This window comes from Mauremys mutica, chromosome 1 (genome assembly GCF_020497125.1).
Source record: "Mauremys mutica isolate MM-2020 ecotype Southern chromosome 1, ASM2049712v1, whole genome shotgun sequence".
Classification (NCBI taxonomy): domain Eukaryota; kingdom Metazoa; phylum Chordata; order Testudines; family Geoemydidae; genus Mauremys; species Mauremys mutica.
In genome coordinates, this window is record NC_059072.1 from 102677319 (window position 1) to 102705029 (window position 27711).

The 27711-nt window shown below is 42.9% G+C and overlaps 1 long non-coding RNA gene across 1 annotated transcript; it reads left to right on the forward strand.

Moving 5' to 3' along the window:
• The first annotated feature begins 481 nt into the window (after positions 1-481).
• Positions 482-27711, forward strand: LOC123371384. The gene is made up of 3 exons (XR_006579783.1): positions 482-531; positions 25871-25924; positions 27093-27711. It is a non-coding gene; the product is annotated as an uncharacterized LOC123371384 (long non-coding RNA).

Consider the following 27711-nt stretch of genomic DNA (forward strand, 5'->3'; position numbering starts at 1 on the left):
TCTGGGGATTGGTCCTGCTTTGAGCAGGGGGTTAGACTACATGACCTTCTGAGGTCCCTTCCACCCCTGATATTCTATGAGGTGAAAAATAATCATGTCTGGGCCCAGATCCGCGAAGGTATTTAGGCTTCTAACTTCCACTGATTTCAATGGAAGTTAAGAGCCTAAATACCTTTGTGGATCTAGGCCCTAGTGTCTGCAGTCATGGTAACACATTTTACTCATCCATCAATCTTCCCTGAGAGGGTGACCTAGGATTTTGCTAGTAGAATTTTAGAATTTGCTAGTAGAGTCTAACAATTGTGCCCAAATATCTTTCCCCAACAATGGGCCAGATCCTCAGCTGGTATAAATCATCATAATTACATTGGTTTCAATGCAGTTTTGCCAATTTACACCAGCTGACGATCTAGCTCAGTGTATAAATTTAGAAGAAGCTCCTATGATAGAAAGAGCTACATCAAAATTCTTGCTCGGTACAGTCCAGAGCTCCTGATTTTTGGGAAAGTTCCTCTTCTCACCAGGATCTAGGTAGCTAACTTTTCAGAAGCAGACCAATCTATTTTGGCATGTTTTCCAAAATGACCTCAATTGCATGCCATGCAGTGCTGTAAAATAGTACTCACCCACATGAGCCAAGCACCATCTTTAACAAGTTCAATGTAAAGTTCACATAAATAGAATAACTATCAATTAGTAATACTACACCTGACTCTGAACTGTGAGTATAACTGATTTGCAGACAAAAATAGCTGTGGGTGCCAAATACAAGGGCAATTTTGCCCTAAACCTTCAAGATATCTGACATGTTTTCCTAGAAAAATACAGTACAGCAATAGTTCAGTGTTGGAGTTTTAAACCTAGAGTTTCATTTTACAAATTATTCTGATCTGACTTGTGTTTTGAAAGGAAAATGAACTGCAAGAAATGTTTGTAAAATTGTGAATCATAACTCAGTGTGTGAAGTGGGACTAAAGCTGATTAAGCAATTAGCTTCCTGTTCATCTGCTCAACTTTACCAAGTAGTTAAACTTACACTTTTGCTCTGTAATGTGAGACTAAAACGAGTTCTATAGTTTACCCCTTTCTTGCAACAGAAACATAGTGACAAATCTTTTCAATTGTAGCAGATTTTTAAAATAAGAATGAGCTCCAAAATATGTAGAAGAAATTTCCCATATTTGTACTTGTTTATATAGCATTAATCCAAAACTCTACAGGCAGATTCTGACCTCAGTTACACCAGAGCAAACTCTGAAAAAACAATGTTTAAATTAATGAAATTAGACCGGTGTAACTGACATTAGAATCTGACCCCATGGGTGCTGGAACAATGTGTATAGTAGGGGTGCTGAGAGCCATTTAAGCAAACTGTAAACCCTGTGTATGATGGAAACTACTTCAAGTCAGGGGGCTGTGGCAGCACCCCCAGCACCTCTAGTTTCAGCACCTGTGCCCAAATTCTTGCTGTGTTCTTACCAGCTAGAAGTGCTTGTTGACAGATAAGTGATGCATTACTGCAGAAAATATTGTGGCCTGCTCTTGTGTCTAAGTCTGCATTCAGGTTGTTATTATTCCATATCACAATTACCCCGGTGTTGTTCATCTTGGCCATGGACTTGTAGTGAAACTGAGAGAGGGTCAAAGATAGAGGTTTACAATGTTAGTCCATAAAAATTAATCTCTCTCTTAAATTAAGTTGCCTGATCAGTGTCATCTCATTAACGATACCAGGTCATATTGTAAAGAAGGTGAATAACACTCATTTTCTGTTTTCATATAGGATGGTAAAACACCATAGCATGATCATAAATGCAGCTCTTGTTTTGTATGGTGGACTTAAACTCCCTAATTTATTTGTATAATAGCACTTTTAATCTTCTACATGTTTTGAGCTGCCAGTAAGGACTTAATCTTACTCCTTTTGAAGTTTATTGGAGTTTTGGATTTGTAATGTATAGAGTGTCTCAAACTCTGTGCTTCAGCTAACATTGGGTGTCATTATTAAAAAGAATATACCACAAGAAAACTGGAGTACTAGCATTCACAATATTCAGAAAGCTTGTCTAGACCAACATGCCAGTCTCAGCCAGGTCAAACGTATCCATAGGCTGTATTGTAGTCTCATACGATTGTAAGAGTATATTGCCAAACATATTGGCTGGAGGCAAAAGAGACATGAGTTCTTTGGAAGATAGCAGGTATAAAGTGCAAAGATTTTAACATAGATGAAGAAGTTATAAGGAGAGTAGGATGGGAAGTCCGGGTATGGGATTGGCTGCAATCAAAAATATTATGATGGTGGGGACACTGTAGAAGACAAACAGATGACAGGATGCCAAAGAAAATAATGCAAATGCAGCCAAGGTCAGTCAGGCCTAGAGGCTGGTCACCAGCGAGGTGTCAGGACATTGTGCACAGGGTCATGACCAGGCTGGGCTTAATGGAGAAACAAGCTACAGACAGGAATGAAAGGTGATGCTGTAGTGCTCTCTATATCTGTAAAGATGCTTTGGGATGAACAGATTATTGACCAACAGTCAGCATTAAATGTGACAGTAACAAACATACATATTTATATGAACTGTGAATGTCCTTTTATCATAGATAAATATAGTATCTGAACATTCTCTAAGAAATATATTTCTGTGCATCTATAATGTGTCATTGTATTAGGTATAAATAGTCATGTGAATATGGTAATTGTTATTACCCTATAATATCATATCTATAGCTCCATTTTACATGTGCCTTCACATAGAACCTGCCTGGAATGCACATCAGTTAACTGAATGTGCTTTCAATCTTTGCAAGTCTAAAGACCTTTGAAAACAAAAACTTCTAAAATACTGGACTGGGAGGGAAATTGTAAATTCGAAGGATGACTTCTTTCTTTTGCATCACTGAGGAAATTATATTAGAACAGCCTTAGGTTTTCTAAAGTCTCTGTTTCTATAGAGGTAAATATTTAGGGCCATTATTTCAAATATAAGTGCTCCAGTTGCACTTGAAAAATATGCCTGTGTGAATACAGAGAGGTGACTAGGTGTGCAAAATATGTAGTTGCACGTGGAAAACAGGTACTTGCATGCATAAGATGGGAATTGCCTGCACAATGTCCTGAGTGGCAATTGAAACGGTATATTTTGCATGTGAAGTTATCTGTTTGCACCCAGCACGCAGGGGCGGCTCCAGGCCCCAGCACGCCAAGCGCGTGCTTGGGGCAGCATGCCACGGGGGGTGCTCTGCTGGTCGCCGGGAGGGCGGCAGGCGGCTCCGGTGGACCTCCCGCAGGCTTTGGTGGAGCATCTGCAGGCACGTCTGCAGGAGGTCCACCGGAGCTGCAGGAGCTGTGACCAGCAAAGCGCCCCCCCCCTCCCCCCGCGGCATGCCGCTGTGCTTGGGGCAGTGAAATGGCTAGAGCCGCCCCTGCCAGCACGTACCCATTGTATACACAACTTAGATGCTAATTTTTTGAACATTAGGCCCTTCAAGCTCTTCTCAGGCTTGCTAATAACAATTAATAATAATGCATAGCACTTGCCTAGTGCTTTTTTATTACTATATCTCAATGTGGTTTACAAAGGTGGGTAAATAACATTATCACCATTTTACAGATGAGATAAATGAGGTATATAGAAAGAAAATGATCTGCCCAAGGAAGAGCTGGGAATAGCACTCAGTTATCCTGACTTCCAGTTCTAGATCCTGTCTACTGGATCACAGTGCCTCACTTTGTGCCAAATTCTCTCTCCCCTTGGTTTCTGATGGTAAAATTATCACACTGGTTATACACTGCAAAAAAAATCCATATCAGCAAGACTCAGAGCCTGGACCAACTGACTCAGACTTGGGGGGTCCGTGCTATAGGGTTAACATAACATTGTAGACGTTTCCACTCTGGTTGGGCTCTGAGACCCACCCCCCTCGCAGGGTTTCAGAACCTGGGCTCCAGCCTGAGCGAGAACATCTACACTGCTATGTTTAACCCTGTAGCATGAGCCCTGCAAGCCTGAGCCAGTTGATCTGGGGTCTGAGACTCGATACCGCAGGGTTTTTTTGTAGACATACCCTATGTCTCCCAAGGTTGATGGAGATCTCCTCAGAGTGAATTGAGGGGATATGTGCAGAACCAGTTGTCTTTGTGGAGAAACAAGCATTGTTCTTTTTAGAGTTGGGATCTTATTGTCCTCACCTCTGGCTGAGGAGATCTGGCTACCATCAGGCTCCCTAACAAATCTCTGCTATGGCAGAGCCTGGCAGTACACGTCAACCACCTCATGTGTATTTTGTGTACAAAGGAACTGAATGTGTCAGTTATGGTTTTTGCATCAGATGGGAAGAGTGGATTCCAGTAATGAGTCTGAAAATGAGAACAAGCTATTCAAATCTTAGTGTCTCAAATGACTTATAAGCCTGATATATTGAATCGAAATTTGAAAGTCAATGAGAAATGGAGACACCGTAAACCTCTAGTCTTCTATTTCCTCTTTATTTTAAAAACATACTCCCAACAATAGATTCATTGTTTAGGTTTCTGAAGCCACTCTATCCTTTGCTTGGCTGTAAAACTGAATTCATACAGGTAGTGTATTAAAAGTGTTCTTCCCCGCAATCTTTCCAAATGCTGCCTCTAACATACATTAAATATATTTTTAATTTTTTTTGTATTACAATAGCTTTTCGAAGCCCCAGTCAGAATCAGGGCCTCACTGTGCTAGGCACTGTTCAAAATCAGAATAAAAGTCCATTCCTGCACTTCGGAGTTTACAATCTGAAATGGCAAATGTATTCTCATCAGATCTTTGTAGCATGCTCACGAATTCCAGAAGTCAGTTGAGTTGTAGTTGTCCAAACAAGAAAAAGGGATGACTTAAGATATGAAATTCAGATAATCATAGACAAACTGGTGGAAATGGAGCCTGATTGTGGAAATTGTTCTGTCATGGGGTGATGGTTTGCCCTCTGTGAAATGCCCACAAACCTAGTGATTCTTCAGGGATCTATGAGTAGCTGAGGCCACCCATACAGAGGCCCTGTGTCTCCACCCCTGCTCTGGCCCTCAGCAGGCTCCACTATGCCAGTTCCCTGGCCATATAGCTCCACTGAAGCTTTGCTACCAGAAATCCCATTGGTTGTAGCTGTCCTCAAGGCTCCAGAGGAAAGGCAATACAATGCCTGCCTCTAGGCAGGTGAGGGATGATATGCATTCCATCTTCCCGGCCTGTTCCCAGCTTGTCCAGCCTCCACCCGCTTCCCTTGTGTAGACTAGATCCTGGTGCACCTTTTTCCAGGTCCAGAAGGGACTGAGGACTTTGCAAAAAGGTGGCAAACCCCTTCTCTCTATGCATGGGGAGGGATATACATGTGCCCTCCTCTATATGAAGAATGGAGGAATGATCTGGGCATGATTACTTTATACCGAATCAGTTTGTTATTCGAACTTCAAATGAGCAGACCCAGGTTATGTTCTGAGCTCAGCTTCCCAAGAAGAAATAACAATGAAACTTATCCTTTAAAAAACAAATGATAAATTTTGGTAATCACCTGACTAGGCAATGACTATGAAATTGGTCGGATAGTCATAATGTGAATTAGAGAGAAAAGAAGGGATCACAGAAACACAAAGCACAATTATTGGCACTGTTGTAAAGCAGATAATACAACTGGGCAATAACTGTCCAGTTTTGCCTAAAAATTTTAATCCGTATACGCGTCCAGACAAGACAACTATTTCTCAGAGATGGGGAGGTGAGTATGTAATATTGTATAACTCTTCACCTAATTAATCAGTTTGCTCCACAGATCCCAATGAACCTCTGTTTGAAACTAAGGGTACGTCTACAGTACAAAATTAATTCAGTTATTTTATTCGAATTTCCAGAATTGAGTTCATACATTTGATGTTATGTGTCCCCACTAAAGCGCGTGAATTCGGCAGAGTGCGTCCACAGTACTGAGGCTAGCATCGAATGGCGGAGTGTTGCACTGTGGTAGCTATCCCACAGTTCCCGCAGTCTCTGCCACCCATTACAATTGTGGGTTAAGCTCCCCAGTGCATCATGGGGTAAAAACATTCTAGCTGGTTTTTCTGGGTGTGTGCCATCACTCGCTCCTCTCTCCATGAAAGCTACGGCAGATGCCATGCAGCCAGCAGACAGTGCAGCATGGTGCACTGCCTGTCTCTTGGTATGTTGAATCCACTTTGAATGTCCTTTCCACTTTCTATCTACTCTTTCATCTAACCATTCCCCGCTGTTTCTCGGCCATCGTGAACAGAACCGCACAGCTTCCGCTGCTTTTTCCATGTTGTCTGTCCTGGGCTCCCGTGGAAGCTACAGAAGGCAACAATTCCCCACTGTTTCTCGGCCATCGTCAACAGAGCCACACAGCTTCCACCGCAAACTCTGATCTCACCACTTTTTCCACATTGTCGGTCCTGGGCTCCTGTTGAAGCTACAGAAGGCAACAATTCCCTGCTGTTTCTCAGTCATTGTGAACAAAGCCGCACAGACAATCTGGAGAAAGTGGTGGAAGCTGTCCTGGGCTCCCATGGAAGCTACAGAAGACAACCATTTAACGCCTTTTATCAGCCATCTTGAACCGAACAGCTCATTTCACACCCTTTCTCAAGGATTACCCATGCAGGCGCCATTGTGCGGCAAACATGGAGCCCGCTCAGATCTCTGCTGCAGTTTTGACCATTGTAAATACCTCGCGTATTATCCATCAGTATGTTCAGTACCTGCAAAACCAGGCGAGGAAGCGACGACAGTGTGATTACTATATTGATGAGGACATGGACACAGACATTCCTAGAAGCATGGCATGTGGCGATTGGGAGATCATGGTGGCGTTGGAACAGGTTCATGACGTGGAACGCCGATTCTGGGCCTGGGAAACAAGCACAGACTGGTGGGACCGCATAGTGTTGCAGGTCTGGGATGATTCCCAGTGGCTGTGAAACTTTCGTATGAATAGGGCCACTTTCATGGAGCTTTGTGACTTGCTGTCCCCTGCCCTGAAATGCAAAGACACCAAAATGAGAGCAGCCTTCCCCATTGAGAAGCGAGTGGCCATAGCACTGTGGAAGCTTGCAACCCCCGACAACTACCGGTCAGTCGGGAATCAGTTTGGAGTAGGCAAATCTACTGTAGGGGTTGCTATGCTCCAAGTAGCCAGCACAATCATTGAGCAGCTGCTATCAAGGGTAGTGACTTTGGGAAATGTGCAGACCACTGTGGATGGCTTTAATGTGCTGGGGTTCCCTAACTGTGGCAGGGCGATAGATGGAATGCATATCCCCACCTTGGCCCCGGCACACCGTGGCAGCCAGTACATAAACTGCAAGGGGTACTTTTCCATGGTGCTGCAAGCACTGGTGGATCACAAGGGACGTTTCACCGACATCAACGTGGGATGGTCAGGAAAGGTGCATGACGCTCACATCTTCAGGAAATCTGGTCTGTTTGAACAGCTGCAGGAAAGGACTTACTTCCCAGACCAGAAAATTACTGTTGGGGATGTTTAAATGCCTATAGTTATCCTTGGGGACCCAGCCTACCCTTTAATGCCATGGCTCATGAAGCCGTACCCAGGCAGCCTGGACAGTAGTAAGGAGCAGTTCAACTATAGGCTGAGCAAGTGCAGAATGGTGGTAGAATGTGCTTTTGGACATTTGAAAGGGCGCTGGTCAGTTTACTGACTCGGTTAGATCTCAGCACAACCAATATTCCAATTCTAATTTCTGCTTGTTGTGTTCTCCACAATATCTGTGAGAGTAAGGGGGAGACTTTTATGGTGGGGTGGGAGGTTGAGGCAACTTGCCTGGCTGCCAATTTCGCACACCCAGACCACGGGGCGATTAGAAGAGCACAGCAGGCGCGCTGCGCATCAGAGAAGCTTTGAAAGCCAGTTTCATGACTGGCCAGGGTACGGTGTGACAGTTGTCAAGTATCAGAGGGATAGCCGTGTTAGTCTGGATCTGTAAAAGCAGCAAAGAATCCTGTGGCATCTTATAGACTAACAGACGTTTTGCAGCATGAGCTTTTGTGGGTGAATACCCACTTCTTCAGATGCAGTCACCCACGAAAGCTCATGCTGCAAAACGTCTGTTAGTCTATAAGGTGCCACAGGATTCTTTGCTGCTGTGACAGTTGTATTTGTTTCTCTTGAAGTTACCCACACCCTATATATATGAAAGGAAATAAAGTCAAAATTGTTTTAAAACTGTTCTTTATTATTTGATGCACAACACATTGAGAGAAATCAGAAGGCAGACTGGGGAAGAGGGGGGTTGGGTTAGGGGGGTGGAGGAGGCGGGAAGGACAAGTCCAGAAACCAAATCAGAAGTTCCCATATCCCAGCTTTCTGTTGCTTGGGCAGTCCTCTGGGGTTGAGTGTGTGGGTCCCTGTAGCCTCTCCCCTCGTGTTCTTGGGTGTCTGGGTGAGGAGGCTATGGAACTTGGGGAGGAGGGAGGGCGGTTATACAGGGGCTGCAGCGACAGTCTGTGGTCTTGCTGCCTTTCCTGCATTAGATCCACCATACAGCAGAGCATGTCCGTTTGCTCCCCCATGAGCTTGACCACAGCGTCATGCCTGCTCTCATCGCGCACCGCCCTCCTCTCTTCGTGTTCCTATAATGCTTTACGGGACTCTGCAGTTGTTTGCCTCCATGCATTCAGCTGGGCCCTATCAGTGCGGGAGGACTGCATGAGCTTGGCGAACATGTCCTCCCTAGTTCATTTTTTCCACCTTCTAATCTGGACCAGCCTCTGGGACAGAGTAGATAGGGTCTGAGTTGAAACATTTGCACCTGTGGGAGGAGAAAAAGGCAGGGTAGTATTTTAAAAAATACATTGCCGAGAACAAAGGGGTCACTTTGGTATGAGTAAACCATCACACACGGCCGGGCAACAGAATTCATCTTGCAGGCAGCCCCAAGGGGCATGCAGGGTTCTGCTTCTTCTACATTCATGTCAATGCTTTCAAACTGATGGGCCTCCTTTCCCACAGCAAGCAATGCCTGGTGGGTTTGCCACATAAAAGTACATTCCACTTTTACCATGAGCTCCATGCAATTATGGGGGGTGATGCCACCACTACCCCACCACTGTCTGTGGACACCTGCAAGGGGGGAGTTGCATGGAGCAAGGAGGAAGAGACATTGGAGGACGAAGAGGAGGAGGAGGCGGACAGTGCACAGGCGGCAAGTGGAGAATCTGTTTCCCCCCTAGCCAGGAATTAATCTTAACGCTGGATCCAATAGCCTCCCCTCACTCCCAAGGCGGGCTCCTGTTCCATGACCCTGGAGAAAGCACTTCTGGTGAGTGAGAGCCTGATCGGATCCACGCGTTGGGGGGCGGGAAGGGGGTTGTTGTGTGCAGTGATCATCCCTGAGAGCCCGCAGGCCCTCTTTGCCTCCCTGGCTTTTTGGTACGCTTGCCTGAGCTCCTTGATTTTTGTACGACACTGCTCTGTGTCCCTGGAGTAGCCTCTTTCCGTCATGGCTCTGGAGTTCCTTTTTTTAGAATGTAGTTCTGCCATAACAGACTCATCTCCCCAGCATGCGATGAGATCCAGTACCTCCCGTTCAGACCATGCTGGAGCTCGTCTGCAAATCCGGGATTGAGTGATCTCCTGCGATGGTGGACTCTACATGGTCGCCTGTGATGGTGGACTGTGCTAATGGTCACCTTTGCTGCTGGTGACCAAACAGGAAATGAAATTCAAAAGTTCCTCGGGCTTTTCCTGCCCACCAGGCTAGTGCATTGGAGTTGAGAGTGTTGACCAGAGAGGTCACATGGGAGCATCCTGGGATAGCTCCCGGAGGCCAATAACACTGAATTGCGTCCACACTACCTTTAACCCGGGATTGCTATCTTGATTTAAGCACTACTCCACTTGCCGAGATGGAGTACAGAAATCGAACTAAAGAGCCCTTTAAATTGAAGAAAACCATTTGGTCATGTGGACAGAATCTTTTTTTTTTTAAATAACTCCGCTAATTCTGAAATAACAGGCTAGTGTAGACCAGGCCTAAGGCTTTGGCTACACTAGCACTTTGGTTGGTAAAACTTTTGTTGGTCAGAGGTGTGAAAAAAAATTAACAAAAGTTTCACCAACAAAAGCGCCGGTGTGGACAGCACTATGTCTGTGACAGATGCTCTCCTGCGGACATAGCTACCGCTGAGCGTTAGGGTGATTTAATTATGCCAGTGGGAGAGTTCTCTTCTGTCGTCATAGTGCGGCTACATGGGAAACCTTACAGTGGCATAGCTGCAGCAGTAGAGCTGTGCCATCGTAAGGTCTCGAGAGTAGACGCTGCCTAAAAAATGTCCTGCCTCATTGTAATCAATAAAACAATATAGGACCAGATTCTTAGCTGGTGTAAATTGGCATCGCTCCATTGAAGCCAGTGAAGCTCTGCTGATTTACACCAGTTGAAGTTCTGGCCCATATAATCTATCATCTAATGTTACTTACAATGGGGAAAGGGAAAAAATTGCTGTACTGGCATACATTTTTGCACATTCTTTCTTGACTTCCTGACTTGTGTATCTTTGGCTATATTAGAAATTATTAAAATGTTGTGATCATGGTAAGAGGTATTTTTGGTTTTAATCCTTCTGAGCACTCTGTCCCAAATACTTATAGGTCAAATATTTGTTTTCAAAGATAGAGAAACCATTTTGTTTAGATAAAGGTAAGTGAAAAGTATTTTCCATTGTTAAAGAAGGTCCAAAGTTCACATCTAAATCTCTTCTAATAAGGTACATAGAGGATTAGCTGCATCAGACTCCTCGTTTAAACCTTCTATATGAAAGTTGGAGGCCCCAGATTTATTTTCTAGACCAGACCTTCCAATATTTAGCAACATTATTTTGGATTATAGTTCTGGAGCGGTCCTATAAATCTGCACATTCGTTTTCATTTTTATAGTGTTCTTTAAAGACAAGTTAGCAATCCTCTGTTTGCTTTACAAATTCTTGTCATTTCTAAATCTAAGGTAAAATGTCATTGAGTTTTTGATCCGTTGTTTTGATCGAGTTATACAGTTTATTTGTATCCTGCCAAGATGTACGTAACTTTAATTGACTCATGTGTTTGAAGTTATGCATATGTTTTAGTGGTTTGTGGTTTTAGAGCCCAATCCTGCAAAGATTTAACCACTTGCTTAACTTTACACATATGAATAGTCCTATTGAAATCAATGGAACTAATCACATGCATAAAGTTAAGGATGTGCCTAAATCCTTGCAAGATGTAGCCCTTAATCTGTAATTACTTCTCCTACAGAACTCATTAAGCTACATCTAGCAGGTGGGCTGGATTGGCATGAGGGAGAGGATAAGATCTTAGAGGGGGGAACCTACATTGACTTTCTCTCCAATTCCCCTCACTGAGACCTAACAAACTGGTCTAGTTGCCCCTACTAGTCGGCCTTCTTGGGCGGCTTCTCTCTTGGCCCCATATAACCCAAGCGAGTGTCTACTACTGGGAAGTCCCCACAAACCGGAAAAACAGAAACCACAGAAACAGCACAAGGAACAGCTCTAATCAAGACAAGTGTATAGAAAAGAAATGAGTTAAATATTTTCTTTTTCTTAAGAAATGCTGACTACATGGATTAGTAAATAGATTTAATAAGTGCCAGTTCTTCAAATCAATCTGGGTATGGTAAATCAATTAATTAATATATCAATTAAAAATACACCTCACTCCACAAATTTTCACAATTCCTAAAGGGATAATAATTGACTTCTACACTAGGTGAAATTCACCCTTGTGCAGAAGACTAGCATAAGGCCTATGCACAATTTATGTTTGACTTAAACTCTTAGAATAGGGTTGAAGTGGTGCAGAGAGTTGGGGCTGGCCCCCTGCACATGGGTGAATTTCACCCGTATGAAGAACAAAAGGGAAATAGAACAACAAAGTGAATTCGGTAATTATGGGCTAGTGCTGGTTGAAAATTTTCCATTGAAATTTTTTTTTATGGAAAATTGGGTTATACACTAACTTAAAATTTACATGAAAAGTGTGCTTGAAAATTTGGCATCACAAAACGAGAAAATCAAAAATGTTTAGCCAACACCACAAAATATTTAGGTTTTGGCCATTTTTTTTCCTAATTTTTGGTGGCTAAAAATCAAAATAATTTTAGTTTTTAAGCTTTCCCAAAAAAAGCTGAAATTTTCCACAGGGAGAAATTTTCCAACTGGCTCTGTTAAAGAGATTTAAGTCTTAAGTAAGTAAAAAAATAGCACCATAAATGCTATGGCTCTAATCTTGCAATTTACAGTATTCAGGCAGACTGCTGTTCCCAAATGAAGTCCAGTTGAAATGCATCCGACGAAGTGGGTATTCACCCATGAAAGCTCATGCTCCAGTACGTCTATTAGTCTATAAGGTGCCACAGGACTCTTTGCTGCTTTTCCAGTTGAAATGAAGACTTCTAGCCTTTCTGAATGAGTTTACAACACAGGGACAGATTCTGATACCCTTGCTCAAGTTGATTAGTACCTTAGTCCAATGGTTTTCAAACTGTGGGTTGCGACGCAGTACTGCGTCACGGAATGTAACACACTGGGTCATGGCAGCTCTGGTCAGCACCACCAACTGGGCCATTAAAAGTCCCATTGGCAGTGCTGCCTGGCTAAGGCAGGCTAGTCCCTACCTGTTCTGACACCACACTGCACCCCAGAAGCGGTCAGCAGCAGGTCCAGCTCCTAGGCGGGGGTGGGGGCCACCCTGAGCACTGGCTCTGCACTCCCATTGGCCAGCCAACAGAAGCTGGGGGTGGCAGTGCCTGCGGGCGAGAGCAATGCAAGCCGTTTGTACGCCTCCACCTAGGAGCCAGCTCTGCTGCTGGCCGCTTCCAGGTCGCAGCAAGGTCCATGGTGCCAGGACAGGCAGGAAGCCTGCCTTAGCACCCCCGCTGCACTACTGACCAGGAGACACCCGAGGTAAGCCTGTGCCCCAACCCTGTGCCCCATCCCCTGTTCCAGCCCTGAGCCCTCTGAAACCTGGAGCCCCTTCCTGCACCCCAAACCTCTCATCCCTGGCCCAACCCCAGAACCTGCACCCCCAGCCCAGAGCCCTGATCCCCTCCCGCACCCAGCCTCCTGCCCCAGCCCAGAGCCCCTTCCCACACACTGAACCCCTCATTCCCGGCCCCACCCTGCAGCCCTCACCCCTGCACCCCAACCCTCTTTCCAAGACCTGAGCCCCTCCCACACCCCAAACCCCTCATCCCCAGCTCTGTTGGGCTGCGGGCATCAACAATTTTCTTCAACTGGGTCACCAGAACAAAAGTTTGAAAACCATTGCCTTAGTCCATGAGTGGACTCACTGAAGTCAAGGAGACCATGCATAGAGTAAGTTGCTACTAAATGTGAGTAAGGGTGTCATAATATGGACCAGAGAGAGAGAGAGAGAGAGAGGCTATTTAGTATTGTAAAAACTGGAGTCTTCTAGGATAAAAAAGATTAGGAGTTTCCCAGGCCTAGTTCTTTTTAAAGAAAAGATGTATCTTCTTTTTGAGTTGGGAATCATTTTAGAGTTATAGTGTCTGCACATAAAAATGGAGCAGTGAGGGGAAAAAATAAATTGACAGTAAAAAATGACAATCAAATGCTCTGTGTTAAGATAATTAAAAGAACTGAAACTACCTAAATACAAAGATCATTAAATCATATTGGAGCGGTAGTTGCCTTCTTTACTTAAAAAAGAGAAGCCTGTCATTACTGGGAATAGGTTGGCCACAGCAATGAGAAGTGTATGACTGGAGGTTAGGAACAGAATTGTAGCCAAGAGTTATGAATTTTGAGGAGGCACTGAAAAGTGCAGGAGAAGCAAAGGTAATAAGAAAATATGGAGTAGGTCTATTTTACCTATCACAGGGAATACGGGCATTAAAAAAAATATGGCACAGATAATGGGTTTTTATGCTTTGATGATACAAACATTTGTGTGGTGTGATACAGCAGGGCCAGGGAGCAGTGGGAGAGTGGTCCCGTATTTTGCCAAAGCAGGTGCCAATCCCTGGTCAGTTTAACATAAGGCAAGTTGTATCGGATTCTGTAGGATTCCTTTCAAGGTCTCCAGAAACACTGAAGCCAGTTTGTCATCCACCATCCGACGGTCACTTGACAGTGTCACTATCATAAGCTGATGCTGCTGAAGTTTCTTGAGGGAAGGTATATAAGCCCTAGGTTGATCAAGGCCTGTTTCCCTGTAGACTAGGGAAAGGTTACTACAGGTCAATTGGAGCACCTGTAACCAATTAAGGCCCAGTCAGACAAGGGAAAAAGGAGAGATGTCTAGAGTTTGGAGGAGTATTGCTGTGAACTGAAAGACCAGAGGACTAGAGAAAAGGAGACCTTGCACAGGCAGAGCAGGGAGACTCCCGCTAGCATCAAGGACTGAGGGTAACCTTACCCAAGGGGGAAGAGGGTAAGAAGCTTGTGGAGCTGAAGAGGCTGGGACTGAGTAGGGAGCAGACCCTTCCCCGCTACCCTCCTCTCCCGCCTTCCTGGGGCACTAGTGGAGCTCCTGGCACCCAAGAACAGGGACACGGGGTGGTGCCCCAACCTACCCCACCAAGGAAAAGCACGGGACCCACCACAGTAGCATCAGCTGTTTGGACATAAACTGCTTATGTTTTGCAAATGTTTCCCCTATCATCAGGGAAGTGCTGAGGAAGCATTTAGGGTTGGGGGATTTTTATAAACTGGTGTTAAAGAATGTTCAATTCCATATCTCAGTAGCGAAGTAGGAGACGTGTCAGTAATCTCTATGCTGATTTCATGTTATTCAACTATATATTTATATTTATTTGATGGACAACTTTGATTTATGTTTTTTGGAATTTTATGTGAAATTATTTTCCTGGTTTGGCTTTTGCATGGCCTCACTCACCTCAATTTCATTTTAAGGTTCAAGAAACCCCATAATCAGAAGTTCCCTCATGTAATGGTTGACTGAGAAAAAAGGAATCAGGACAAAAAACTAAGAAGTTTGGGGTGGATGAATTGCCCCCATCTCTCCACTCACCAACCACACAAGATGAAATAGTCAAATATACTTTTAAAAAGTCTAATATTTCCTTAAAGAGAGGGACATAAAATTTGTGGTTTTGTCATTGAATTAAGCTGTAATGCAAGAAAACTGACAGTTATACCACACCTTAGGGTTTATACAATGCAAACATTATGGAATTCCCCAACCCCCATCTAAAAACTGATCTCATAATTTCTCCTTTCACTTTCCCAGTGTGGATTTGATAATGATAGAATTTAATGCTAGGAAATACATTTTTGACAGTAATGATTAATTAAAAAAAAAAGAAAGAAAGAACAACTCATTAGTGAATATTTTTATGTGACTTTTCTTTTAAAATGTACATTATTGAATATTTTAGTTTTTGTAAGAAAACAGGGAGAGAAGAAAAATTTGTTTAAAATAGGCATTTAGCCATTGTCCATGAATGCCCTCCAAGATCTTACCAACTGTGCTATTAATCATTAACCAATTCAACTATTTGACTTTATGAAATACAAAAATGTACAGTAAAATCACAAAGTCTAAAGCGACGTAAGTACGTAAGCCCCTTCCTATCCAGCAAAGCACTTAAGCATGTGTTTAACTTTAAATATGTGCTGAAAGTTAAGCTTATGCTTAAGTGCTTTTCTGAATCAGGACCTAATATTGCCATTCTGTAACAAATCATGTCCTTGTACAGCATTATGTATTTAACGTCACATACTGTGGTGGCTAATTAGAATTATTGTTTTCAATTTTCAAATACCCAAAAGGGTGCCAAGCATCTCACAGAAACAAATACAAATGAGGTCCTTGTGCCAGAGAGCTTGCAATCTAAATTTGACATGACACAACAAGGAGAGTAATAAATAACAGGCATGGCAGAGTCTCCAAACCAAACTGTATGTTTCCTTATTTTTCTCAGTTTAAACCAGACTCTTCACATTGTTTTGTGCAAAGTCTATTTTGGGGCTGGTCCTGAATTTCTTGTGTTGTGTGTGCAGTAGGAATGTAGGGCCCACTGAGGTCAGTGAAGCAGAACAGAACCACTGTTTTTTTTCCAGTGCCTGTGATATGGTATTAGTTATCACTCTCCTTTTACACCACCCCATGCTTCGTCAATGGGTTATAAATTGGCAGGTTGATAACCTGTATTTCTTGTTCAATCTCAGAAGTCAGTTTTAATAGCTGAATTATAAGGATGTTAAAAAAGCTTTCCAGTGGAAATGCCAAAAGACTCTGAAAAGACTTTGGGCAGAAATTTTCTGCGCAAGATGATTCAGCCAAAATGGTTCAACCATTTGTAAGAATGAGATTAGGGAAAAATATGGGGGTTTTGCCTAGGTTAAAAAAAATAACGGTAGGACCATTTCTTTGATTTGCCCCTTGTGTGTAGGCATTATGATACAATCTTTAATGATATCGACTACATACTATATTTTCTGCAGGACCCCTGCCTCATTTGATGTACCTGCTCTGAGGATGAATCAGAATGAAGCCTGTTGTCCATAGGACCTTTAACTCATTTGCTGCAGAAGTTGGAAGGTGCATTGTGAATGAGGCAGGTGACTGCAGAATGAGAAAGGATGGTCTCATGGGTAAGGCAGTTGAATGATGCCCTGGAGAAATGGATTCTATCCCTGCCTCTGCCATAGAGTTTTTACGTGATCCTGGGCAAGTCCCTTTAACCAAACTTTTCACAGGTGGCCACTGACTGTGTGTTCCTCATTTTCTGCTCAACTTGCAACCGTGGAATCTGATTTGCAGAAGTGCATAGCACTCACAGCTGCAACTGAAGTCAATGGAGCTGTGCTTTGAACATGTAAAGTGTATATAATGTTACATATGTGAAAAATCAGGTCAACTTAGGCACTCAAAATTAGTGGATACGCTTTACCTTAATTTCTCTGTACCTCAATTCTCCACCTGTAAAATGGGGATAATACCAGCCCTCAACTCATAAGGATGTTGCAAAGAAAAATTAATTGTGCAATTAATTAAATAAATTAAATATTTGTGTAATACTGAGATATAGGAGGGATAGCTCAGTGGTTTGAGCATTGGCCTGCTAAACCCAGGGTTGTGAGTTCAATCCTTGAGGAGGCCACTTAGGGATTTGGGGCAAAAATTGGTCTTGCTAGTGAAGGCAGGGGGCTGGACTCAATAACTTTTCAAGGTCCCTTCCACTTCTAGGAGATTGGTATATCTCCTATTATTATTATATATTGTAGCAAAGCCTATAGGAAAGCCCATGAAGAAATTAATAATTCTGTATTCAAAGCAGGGTTTGAGAAACATGCAGTAAATAAGATTGGGGCCACACATTAAACTGAGGATAAAACAAAACATTGAAGAGCTGCTCAGTAAAATGAGCACTGTCCATCCTGTGCACTGAATGAGGTGGGATCCTGTGGAACAAATAGTATGTGATCATTTAATTAAAGATGGTATCATAATACACAAAAGAGCCAAATAGGCAACCTTACTTTTGACATGTTCTATCTTTTGATTGATTCACTTTACAAACCGAATGTTCTTTTAGCATAGTTTTTCATGTTTAATTATGTGTAAAGAAGGCATGAAAGGTTGGTGTTTTGCGGGGGGAGAGTCGATAGAGGCAAGAAGAGATTGTTTTCTTTTAAAGGTTCCTTTCCATTTGTTTTTTACCTTAGAAATACATCGTAGATTAAGTCTTAACTTCCCTGTTTGTACTGGAGGACTCCTTAGGAAACTGTCTCACTCCTCAAAAGGAGAAGTGTAAGCATGGGTGGTGTGTAGGGGAGGCTGTGCCTCCCCAAACAGCCTGGTGTGGCCCCGCCCACACTCTGCCCCCAGGAACCCGCTTCAGCGGTGCTGCTGGACTTCAGGGTCTGAGGCCACGTTGCCCACCTTCCTGGGGCTGGGGACTGTGGCGGCACGGTGCACTCTCCCTCCTGGTGCTCTGGGGCTGAGGGCGGGGGCTGCAAGCACTAGCCAGCCTGGGGTGGGGGTCGGTGGCCTCGACTGGGGGGGGGCTCTGGGTTATGGGGCATGTGGAAGGGACGGGACCTCACGTGGAAGAAGCGGGGCTAGGGACTAGCCTCCCCCCAGCCAGTGGTTCACACGCCGCCTGTGAGTGTGAGCATTTGAATCTTTAACAAAAAGAACTTTTCTCTCAAGTGTTTGTTAAGAATAATATGTGTATTAAGCAAAACAAACATTAAAAAAAGTAAATAGTTTAATTAAAAATTCCTTCACCTTTCAATTTCTCAGTTTTCCAACTCTTGTCTCTCTTAATTCCATAATTTCACACATTCTCTAATTTCACACATAAAAGGAAAATAAATTAAAAAGGAAATTAAATAAATTAAAAGGGAAAATATAAATAAATTTCACTCATTCTCTAGTTTCACTTGTTCTCTAGTTTCACACATAAAAGCATAAAGAGAAAATAAATTAAAACAAATGTCATCAACTTTGAGCAAAAATCACCCTTATTGCAACATGCATTTCCCATGAGAATGCTAGAAAACCATTGTAAATATACTTTTGGACAACTTATTTGACTCAGCAAAATGTTTATTAATAAAGCTAGTTCTTCTTTTTCAATAGGACTTGAAACTTGCTAACATGTAGTACTACTATTTTCACATGCCAAAAGCACCATTGCCACATCCCACATTTTACAAGACTGGTGCTCTTTTCATTTTTATTTAAAGATTGTTTTAGAGCAAAAATAAATAAAACCAATTATACAAAAATATATAATGAATCCTGGACTAAGGATTAGCTCCTGCAAAGAATTCTGAACCTAGATTGTCCAGTGATTTGTTCCATATCCATATAAACAACAATAGATGGGATTAGCAAGCACACGTTTCTAGCTGTACTGGGACAAGGTCACTTCCCTCCCCCTGCCCGAGAACTCATCTTTAGCAGCAGGCTGTATGAAACAACATGCTGTTCCCTTTTGCACTGATAGTAGGGTTCATTATACAGTGTGCTCCCTCTGGCCCACATACAACATTCTGCCTTAGTACTCCCACTACATGACGACTGTGTCTAAGCATATCTCCACTTGGCTGCTATCACTCCAGTCATAGACAAATTAAACTGTACGAATTCAAATATTATTATTCCTATTTATTATAATATCTATACTGCTTGACCTTTAGTTAAGGCCTCCTTTTCTAGGCAACTATTTTTGCTTGGTCCCATAGGTAGCTGTTTGAGATACCATGTGTGCAGGGGCGGATTTAGGGGCAGGAGACCCATCTGACATCTTTGGTGTGCTGGGTTTGTGGGGCGCTGGGCTCAGGGTGCTGTTTTTGTTGTTAGTGACAAAAGGGAAAACAGAATGTTTGAAGTAAAATATTTCAGGTATTCCATATGTGGATTCATTTTTCACTAACCTCCTAGAATGTTCTGGACCTTTGCAGAATCTCATGGAACCTTCCAGACTTTCTGAGAATTAAATTTTCTTTGAACCTCCTAGAATGTTGTCAACCATGCCCTTATGGGCATATAAGAGGCGGGGCATTGCCAGGCAGTCGGTGAGATATAGGAATGAAGTGAGGTGAAGTGAGAGCCCAGCTGCAATATTGTGAATCTTGTTTTATTGTGAAATTGTGAAAGTGTACTTGTGTTTTAAGACTTGAAGAGTGCAAGTAGCAACTAATAAAGGACATTTTAAATGAGATGCCAGAGATATCTATCAAACCCCTATCTACACAACAATATAAAAGAAATACCGTTACTTCTTTTGCCGTGCTTAGCACGTAATGTTGATGACTTCCTAAGACTGCAGAACATAAGACTTTTGCTTTCCCTAATACTTTCTGTTTTCCTCCATAGAAAATAAAAGATGCCCCTGAAGAAGCCTTCAGAAGCTTAGTATAGGAAGTGAAAAGCTCATTTCCAATCTGGTTTGCAGCAAGGGGCAAATCTGATGAAAAAATATCTGAAACAGAACAACATAGACCCGGCCTTAGGCAGTAGCGATTGTCCTAGTGCAGAAGAAATTGAGGAACAAAGCATAAATGATGGAAGTCCTATTACTAAGGAATTAGCAGATTTACCTGAAGATAAGGAATGGAAATGTGAGGAAAGTGATGGAGAATCATCCAGTTTTCCTGGTGGTGTAAAGGAGAGTGAGGATAAAGAATGTAGCTCACATGAAAAGGAGAATAAAGACAAAGAAATCTGGTTTACATTAAAAGGAGAGAAATGATAAAGAAGAATCAACCTCTCATGATGACAGAAACAGCACTGAGAAAAAATGCACACCACAAATTGATACATCAGACCCTGCCTTATGGCTAGTGGTCCTAAACTCTGATGATATTGATCATACAATTTTGAACAGGCCAGGCAAAATTGAGGATATGACATTTCCAGTAAATGAGCAGAAATGACACTTCTCAAAGTCACACCAGGAATGAGTGCTCGAGAATAGTGAGAAACTGAATCAGCATTGGCTATTTTACTCAAAATCAACTAACGCAGTGTTCTGTTTTTGTTGCAAAATATTTGACAAGAATGTGAAATTGTTGATTGCGCTTTCCAGGTACAATTACTGGCATAATTTAGCTGATGCTCTGAAGCAACATGAAAAATCACCTGGCTATTTTACGGCCTACTTCAAATGGATGGTGGTCAACTCCAGGCTCAAGCTGAATAAATGCATAGATGCAGAAAACCAATGCATTATTAATGTAGAAACCAAGCATTGGAGGGACATGCTCGAGCTTTTGATCTCAATTACCCTCTTCCTTGCAAAGAATAATTTGGCTTTCCAGGGCTCGTTGGATAAGTTTTTCACTGAACATAATGGTAATTTCCTCAGTTTGGTAGAACTCCTTGGCAAATATGACAATGTCATGTGTGAGCACCTACGTTGAGTAGTCTGTAAAGAAGCTATGAACAGTTACTGCAGCAAAATAATTCAAAATGAATTGATTGACCTTATAGCACGGAAGGTGCTTGATAACATATTGATGCTGCTCGGCAAAGCAAGTACTACATGGTAATAACGGACTGCACTCTCAATGTTAGTCACAGTGAAAAGATGTCATTTACTGTAAGATTTGTTGACGACAAGGATAGCGGTATCCAAGTGGCACATTATCAGGGTGTTTTTTTTCTTTCTTTAACATTTTATTAGAAAGGCTATTTGAAAGCAAACCAAGGTCTTTTGTTTCTGAAGAGTTCATTTGTTCCTGCTGCTTATTTTCCTGAAGCCATAAGCTGGTGTTTATGATCTCAAAATCATTTCCACAGCAACCACTTGTGATACTCCAAATGGAGAATTATGACTTCAAGTGAGGAACAAACAGCAGGAATAAATTAATTATTGGAAACCAGTGACCGAAGTCCTGCACTGAAATACAGTTACTCCCACTGACATCAATGGGAATTTACCAACAGGTGTCCATCACTGACAATTTTTAAAACAAGATTGGATTTTTTTTTTAAATCTGCTCTAGGAATTATTTTGGGGAAGTTCTATGGCCTGAGTTATACAGGAGGTCAGACTAGATCAGCAGTTCTCAAACTTCATTGCATCGCGACCTCCTTCTGACAACAAAAATTAGTATATGACCCCAGGAGCGGGGACCGAAGCCTGAGCCTGTCCAAGCCCCATCGCCCCGTGCGGGCAGGGGCCGGGGGGGGCGGCAAAGCCAAAGCCTGAGCCCCATCACCCTGGGTGGAAGGGGGCAAAGCCCAAACTCAAGGGCTTCCGCCCCAGGCTAAGTCTAAGCCAGCCGTGGTGACACCATTAAAACGGGATCGCAACCTACTTTGGGGTCCCGACCCACAGTTTGAGAACCACTGGACAAGATGATCACAGTGGTCCCATCTGGCCTTGGAATCTATTAATCAATTCATCTGAAGGCAAGAGACCATAGGATGAAATAGATTTTCTTCCTGTATTTTGGCACTTACCATTTTGATTCTTTGCCAGAAGTACAATGAGAACAATTTTTCTCATGTTATTCACACTCTTTTGAATTCAGTCCTGACTGGAAACCAGAAATGAAATAAAAGGTACATGAAAATTACAAAACCTAAGTAAAGGTTTGGGTTGAATTTGGCACTAACAAGAGATGAAGCCTTGAGAATGGGTGGCAGTGGATTTTTTACAATATCTAAGCCAGTTCGTTGATCTCTGATTAGCATAGCTATTGTTCAAGATGTAGCGATTACATAACATACAAATAAAAAGGCATAGTTTTCTGGAACTGATGTGTCCAAACACAACTGGTTATTAATGAGGATAGCAGGATCTTTCTTCCCCTTCTCATAAATATACCTGTTCACTCTGTCAATGGAGAAGTTGGAAGCAAATACTATTTAGATGGAAATTCGTATTTTGTTTGACACAGGATAAAAACATCATGTGATCAGACCAACTTCTTGATTACTGTAGACAGTGGAACAAAATTAAAATGGACTTTTGGAATTCAGTTACTGTATTTATATATTTGACAAAACTCATCTTTTGGTCTTAAGTAGTTCTGCAATTGATAAACTTCGCAAAAATAACACAAAAGTTAAAGCTGCTGTATAAACTCCTTACTTCTTGAATTGTGTCAATTGACCATTTAAGGGTGTGTAAGGCAAATGGTGTTATATGAAAGATGGTTCTCTGGTAATTTGCGTGTTAAAGAAAACAGAATTGTCATTTACAAGCTATCAGCAGGGAGGCAGATGCCATCAGAAGATGGAGGCTTAGCTGATTCATGAAAAGGTATATTCTGGGTCAACAAGCAGTGGGAGCAGTTGAGTGATTAGGTGATAAATGAAAACAGGGTCTAATACCAGGGTTCTCAAACTGGGGGTCAGGACCCCTCAAGAGGTCACGAGGTTATTACATGGTTGGTTGTGAGCTGTCAGCCTCCACCCCACACCCTACTTTGCCTCCAGCATTTATAATGGTGTTAAATATATTAAAAAGTGTTTTTAATTTGGGGGGGTGGAGGGTGGGTTGCTGTGTGAAAGGGGTCACCAGTACAAAAGTTTGAGAACCACTGGTCTAATAGAACTGTCTTGAGCCAGCAGAGCTGTTCAAAAGTTTGGGATCTTGATTTGAAGTTGTTTCAACAAACTTTTTCCAATTTGCTTCCTATTGTTTTGCATCCCCTTCTCCCAAGTGTCACCTTGAATTTTGACTTCAAATGAAGAGATACTGAAGTGGTAGAGAAACTCAGCTGAGACTGCTATATTTTGTTTGGTTTTTCACCATAATCATGAATTCCTTCTATGGGGAAGGAGGACTTGCTCAGTCCAGATCTGCTCAAAAGGTTTGTGAACCTCAGTAAACTTGGACTGAGCTGTAATGAAATGATTTACTAGAAAAACATTTGTGTTGTTGTAGCAACACACGCTACCAGCCAGGTAAGCTTTTCATGGGTTGACTCAAAACCTTTTTGGGACCAATTCATGCTCCTCTGTGGACTGGTCCACAACAGTGGTGGATTTAGTGGGGCCCTGTGCTTAGCTTCATTTTTGGGGCCCCTCCTTGGGACCCAGCCAAGAAAAAGAACATTCTCTCTTATCCCCTCCTCTGCCCCCGTTTTTCATTCTTTTTTTCCTTCATCCTCCTCCTATAAGTAATAGGAAGTAAATGAAAATAAAGTGAGGTACCTTGATTGTTTTTGTAGTCTAATTTATTTTTCCACAGACCACTTGAAAATCGCTGAGGGCCTCGGCGGACCACTTAATGATCTTTCCAAATATTGTTTGTACCATTAGCTAACTACTGTAAAGCGCTTTGGATAAGCGCGTTGGATAAGAGCACTTTATAAAAAAATGTAAAAAAATGTTGGGGTCTGGCCAGGACTTAGGGTGCGGGAGGAGGCTCAGGGCTAGGAGTGCAGGGTCTGGGAGGAAGTTAGGGTGCCAGAGCAGGCTGTGGGTTGGGGTGAAGGGTCTGGCCAGGAGTTAGGGTGCGGGAGGGGGCTCAGGGCTGGGGCAGGGGTATGGAGCACTTACCTGAGGCAGCTCCTATTTGGTGCAAGAGGGGATGTGTGGGAGGGGGGGTGAAGGAGCCAGAGCTGGGAGTGTGTGAGGGGGGTGCAGGAGTCAGGGACGGCAGGTGGCTGGGGTGTTTGAGGCAGTGCAGGAGTCAGGGCTGGGGGTGCAGGGTCTGGGAGGGACTTAGGGTGCAGGAGCAGACTGGGGGTTGGAGTGCAGCATCTGGCCAGGAGTTAGGATTCAGGAGGGGGCTCAGGGTTGGGGCAGGAGGTTGGGGTGTAAAGCGCTTACCTGGGGCAGCTCCAATTTGGTGTGAGGAGTGCAGGTGGGAATGTGGGGTGTGTGTGTGCAGGAGCTCCTGTTTGCTGTTCAGGGTGGGGTGGGGATGTGGGGGGGGGGTGCAGGAGTCAGGGTATGGGAGGGCTGGGTATGTGTGGGGGGTGCAGGAGTCAGGGAACGGGGCATGGACTGGGGTCATGGGGGTGCTCCCAGCCCCCTGCCCTGAGCGGCTCATGGGAGGGGGCTGGGGGGGGTATGTGTAGGCGGAATGCAGGGGCCCTGCCTTTGCTCTGCCCTGCACCGATTCCACCCCCTTCCCCAAGGCCCCGCCCCTGCCTCTTCTCTGCCTCCTCCCCCTCCCTCCCAGAGTGCCAGCAAACTGCTGTTTGGCAGCGGGGGAAGCTCTGGGAGGGAGAGGGAGGGGCAGGAATGCATCCTGCTCAGGGGAGGAGGCGGGAAAGAGGCGGGGGAGATGGGGGCACCCTGTGTTTTACTGTAAATCCGCCTCTGGTCCAGGCTTAAAAATTAGATTGACCTAGCTATGTCACTCAGGGCTGTGAAAAAGTTCATGTCTTGTGTGATGTAGTTAGGTTGCCCTAGCCCCCTATGTAGATGCAGCTAGGTTGATGGGAGAATTCTTCTGTCGACCTAGCTACCGCATCTCATGTCTTCTTTTGTCAGCACAATAATAGAACTGGCGGAGATAGCTCTGGGTTGCTCATTTAGTGTGTAAGGTGTGACTCCTCAGGCATAGGCTTGAGGGAGCAGCCATGCAAGGTGCTCCTAGAAAACATTAAGAGTGAGAGCCTGATCCAAAGTCCATGGAAGTCAATGGAAAGACTCCCATTGATGCTAATGGATTTTGGATCATGCCATGGGAGAGGACTGAAGGGAGCTGCCCCTATAAAAGACATCCAAAGTAAGTGAAGCAAGTTGGGATGGAATGAGCTTCAGTGGGAGAAAGAGTCTATTCTTGAGGGGTTGTAGACCTGGAATGGTGCTTTGTTTTTGAGGATGGGAGAGTCCAGGGGACAAGTGTCATGGGTCTGTATAGGAAGGAGACCTCTATGTGGAGGGATGTGAGGATGAGTAGGGGGAAGACAGAAGGCCTGATTCTCTCCTCCCATGCACCTTGTATGGTTATTTACGTCTGTGCAAAATGACTGTAACGATTCTCTGAAATCAGAATGGAACTGTATTGATGACAGTTTAAATTACATTAGTAACTACATTATGAGCCACTTACTTCTGAAATTTTTTTTTAGTAGCAAACCCAGTTGTGATTTATGCCAGTGATCAGTGCAAACTGCAGGTATTGATTTTTTTGCATATATGTTGAGTTCATACAGAAGCATTATTGCAAAATAAATAATTTTTGAACGAACTTTCTGGCCTATGTTCTGACACAGTTTATGCTCTAAATTTCTGAAAATGCATTAAACAGGGATGCAGCCTTAGCTAATGTAGCAAACAATACCATTATCAAGGTTTCTATAAGAGGCTGCAAGACCACTGGAAAAGCCAACAGCTCCACAGTCTGGCTCCTCTCAAGTACTGCATCTAATCTCAGACTCTTAACTTCTCGTTTCAGACTGTGTGCTTTAAAAACGACAAAGGTGTACCACTGTGAAATTCTTTAAAAATGGTAGGTAGCCTTTTTATATGTGGAGGTGCATCTACTACACAGAGCTCTGTGTAGCTCAAAAGCTTGTCTCTTTTACCAATAGAAGTTGCTCCAGTAAAAGATATTACTTCACCCATCTTGTTTCTCTCATATCCTTTGCAAAACTCTTCAACACCAGTACTCATAAGAATCCATTCTATATCTGTTACTAATTATAGATATTCTGTTCTGGGGAACTTCAAACTTCCATCTAGAAGTAGGGCTAAAAATGGGGGTGTGTGGGGGGAATGTTGGCGCCTTTATTATACTACAATGATGGGTGCTTTAAAGATGCATATAAATACATCAGTTAAAAACCATTTAGTTGTCACGCTTTTAAGATGGATAAACTCAAGTGAAGATTAAATAGATTAAGTAATAAAGTTTCTGCCATTAAAATTAATGTCATTATTCATAAGCTTATTATTAGCAATGAATAAATATGAATATAGTGATTCAGACTCGAAAAATATCTTAAAGATCATTTTCATGGTGCCACATTTCGGCTCTGGAATAAGATCTTAGCAAAGAGTTGCTGATTGAAACTGCTGTAACTAAGGCTCTGGTCCTGTTATAAATTCCATGCGGATTGACCACTGCCATCTGTACAGAAATCCATGGGGGCTACTTGTATGGATCTCACTGCAGGGTTAGCTCACAAAGTGGTAATTTATCCTGGGTGTAATAAAGCAAATGAAATTATGTCACAATTAACTTTAATGAAACATGTATGTATCCTTACTTTTAACTGGGGGATTTCGTAGGTGGGGAGAAGGAGTAAGTTGCTTTTTTTCCTCCTTCAACTGGCATATATGCTGAAGAGATTTGCTTTTGTAAACAAAAAGAAACTTACTTTCTCTTTCCTATAAAATAGTCCTAAAGAAGAGAAAAATATAATTTTGCTTATAGATAATTCATAGCTGGGGATGTTGTATCAAATTTGTCTTCCCGAGGAACATGATGCTAAACAAACAAATAAAACTTCACATGACCAGTTTTATTATAACAGGAACTTAGTCTGATTTACTTTTCGTATGAGTATAAGGGGAGGAAAAAAAAGGCTGCTTCCATTTAAGTGCAACTCTGAAAGCTAGAAATCTTCTCTATGCAAAGCTGTATCAATGTTGGTTTATTTTGTATTTAATTTTAGTGCCTGTGAAGAGTGCCAGATTGACAGCTCTGCTCCTAGAGCAGAGTCAGCACCCACAGCTGCAGTACAAACTTCCCTCAGCCAACATGCTCCTGGGACCACCTGTTGTGATAAGATGACAATTCAGTTTCAGTGTCCATTCAAACCCTGATTTTTATGCTGAGTTTTCTGACAAGGGTGACGATTTTCATCAAAAATGGCAATGTTTTGGTGTTGTGGATATCTGTCCACCTTTCTCACAGCACAATGAGACAAGGTGCTTGTCTACATTAGGGGAATTTGCACTGAGTTAACTATATTGATTTAATTACACCTGTGAAATGCCCTAAACTAGACATATTACACTGGTCCAATTAATGTTGGCAATTTACTAAAGTAAGTCGCAATGGTACAAACCTCATCAGAGGCCTGTGCAGTACATCTGCACCTGACATTTGCACTGGTGTAGCTACATCTGGAAAACCTTGGGGTGAAAAAAGCATGTTTGTGCAAAATGTGTGTTTTGTGGGGGGAAGATGCATATTGAGTGCTTCCTTTGTAACCTTAATAGTGTTCTTTTAACATCGTTTTTGTGTGTGTAATTTTTATAGCAGAGCAAGAGCTCTGCTACAGTTAAGGT